We start from the raw sequence: 2,446 nt of genomic DNA, 5'->3' as shown, positions 1-2,446 counted from the left end.
ATTTTGGAAACTCGCATAATTTCGATAAATAACTCCTACAAAATTATGCAAAAAGTACAAGAATGTCTGATAAACAAACAGTCTATGTTTTCCAAAAAAATTTTTTACAACATGCATTACTTAAGGCCACATCTTCCTTACAAGGAAAGGTAATCCCTTTACTCATCAAATCTGCTACAAATAGGTTAAGAAAGCCTGGGTTTTTCCATTAACACCTCTTGTCTTTCTTGTCTGATTTTCCGTCTCTTTCACTTTTTGAAGATCTTTTGCCTGATCGACTACTCTCTGATACAGACCTCTTTCTGTGGGAGCTGGAGTTCTTATCCTTCGATCATTTTTGCACCCCAACCATTCCCACCTTTGGAAGATTTGTGACTTCCTTCTAGTCCTGAAGCATCCCTACTTCATGATCCATACTCCTTCTGTGCTTCCTGTCTCTATTATGTCTCTGGCCTCTGCTCCGACTTCTACTCTCGTTACTATTAGTGCTGTTGCCATGGTCTTTGCTGCTGCTCCTGCTTGCGCTGGAGCTGCTGCTGGAACTGCTACGACTGCTGCTGCTGCCTCTGCTGGAGCTGCTCCCGCTGCTGCACTAGCAGAATTGCTGCTGGAACTACGGCTGCCACTGCCGTAGTTCGACTTCTGCTCTCGCTTGTTTTATTTCTAGCACGACCTACTTCTGCTTCTAGTTTTTGTTTTGCTTTTACTTTCTGAAAGTATTGCTAAGACTGGCTTTACTGGCACCTAGTGAGTTTCACAGATTTTACAGGAAACTTTGTGCTCAGGTACTAAGTTTCCTTGATCCTGAATGACCTTAGATGATGACCGTAGAACGGCTGATGGCAAAGTCTCAGGCTGAGGGTTGGGTTTGGACTGGGGTACTGGTGGGGTTGCAGCTGGGGCTGGGGCTGGGGCTGGGGCTGGGGCTGGGGCTGAGGCAGGTGCTGAAGCTGAGGTACAGACTCAAGTTGAGGCTCAGATTCTTTTCCTTCTTTTTCCTCAGACACCTTTTCCATTTCTACAGCACTAACATTCTCTTTTCCAGGAGAAGAGAGTTACATTCTTTATCTGGCTCAACTTCAAATTCTATCTCTGGCTCCAATTCTTTGCTAGTTTCCTTTTTGAAGGCTCCATAATTTCGGCTTGATTAGTTCACATTACCTCCTGCTCAGCAGTTACATTTTTGACATTCTCTACCATCTCTGGCACATCCATCACTTCTTCAGCCTGACTATCCTGCTGCTTCTCACTCTCTTACCTCAGTTTTCTCCTCCATCTTAGCCTCCATTTCTTCTTTCTGTTCCTCCTCGTCCTGTTTTCTCTGCATCGCTCTGAACTACACCAACTTCCTTTTCCTCTTCCTCTCTTGCCTCTTCTATCTTCATCACTGTGCTGATTACCTGTCTCTTCCAACTCTTCCTCTCTCTGGGCCACCTTACCCTCTTCTTGTTCCACCTTCTGTTTCTCATTACGCACCACCTGATGCTCTTTCTCTTTCATTGTCTTCTAAGCCTAGTCTCCATTTTATTTGTTCTGCAAATTCAAGGCATCTACCTTCAAATAAAGCATTCCTTTTTTTTCTGTGACTTTTCTATTAGTTTTTGGGTAGCCAGACAAACACATTCTTCCAGGAATATAGAACAAATGGGGCTTTGTCTTCTTAAATTCTTAAATATTTAATGATCTTGGCATTATGCTTATTCCACTCTTCTTGCAGTTGTGCAAGCTCCACCTTCTGCTCCAAGAGCTGCAGCTCTGTCTATTTAGCACACCTCTCTTCAAATAGCTCTCTCCTCTCATTTTCAATCTGCTTTCTCTCTTCTTCTGCTGGACTTCAAGTTTTTGTTTAATTTCTTGGGGCCTCTTTTGCCTTTCAGTAGCAACAGTGGATTCCTGTTTAAATTTTTGAAGAGTACCCATCAACAAGCCAAATATTCGTTGGTTCTTTTGCTTTGCTTTTTCAACCATATTTTGATCCTGGATAAGGTCTCTATGTGTATGCTCTTTGGAAGTAGCTACAAGTAAAGACTGCAGTGCTGGTTTTTTCACATCATCATCTTCTGGGTTGCTTTCTTGGGGTGATTCTCTTCTTGTCTGACATTCTCCACCCAGCCTTATTGACTGCCCCTTCAAGATCTCTCTGTTTGGCTGGGGGTCCTCCTCCACTATCTGAGAATCCACGCCTCAGCAATAAACTACCACATCCTCTACCTCCACCAGGACCAGAAGGGGACAAGGGACAGCAATCTGGCTTGGATGGGCCTCACACCATTTGGATCTCACCCAGTGAGCTTGTGAATATTCTCATCCATGATTTTTAGGCTGTCTTTGTTCTTTTAAAGCTGATCTCCCTACAGTAGGATTCCAAACCTGATTTAGCATTTAAAGTAATTTATTTCCCTATCACTCTGTTTCTTAACAAAAAAAAAAAAAAAAACTTCTGTCT

General features: G+C 43.0%; 1 pseudogene; it reads right to left on the bottom strand.

Moving 5' to 3' along the window:
- Window positions 1–208: 208 nt before the first annotated feature.
- LOC101583259 overlaps window positions 209–2,446 on the bottom strand; it is a 73,986-nt pseudogene continuing 71,748 nt past the window's right edge.

This window comes from Octodon degus, unplaced genomic scaffold (assembly GCF_000260255.1).
Source record: "Octodon degus isolate 3935 unplaced genomic scaffold, OctDeg1.0 scaffold00326, whole genome shotgun sequence".
Classification (NCBI taxonomy): Eukaryota; Metazoa; Chordata; class Mammalia; order Rodentia; family Octodontidae; genus Octodon; species Octodon degus.
The sequence above is the reverse complement of the archived record's forward strand: the minus strand, read 5'-3'. Positions and strand labels throughout refer to the sequence as shown.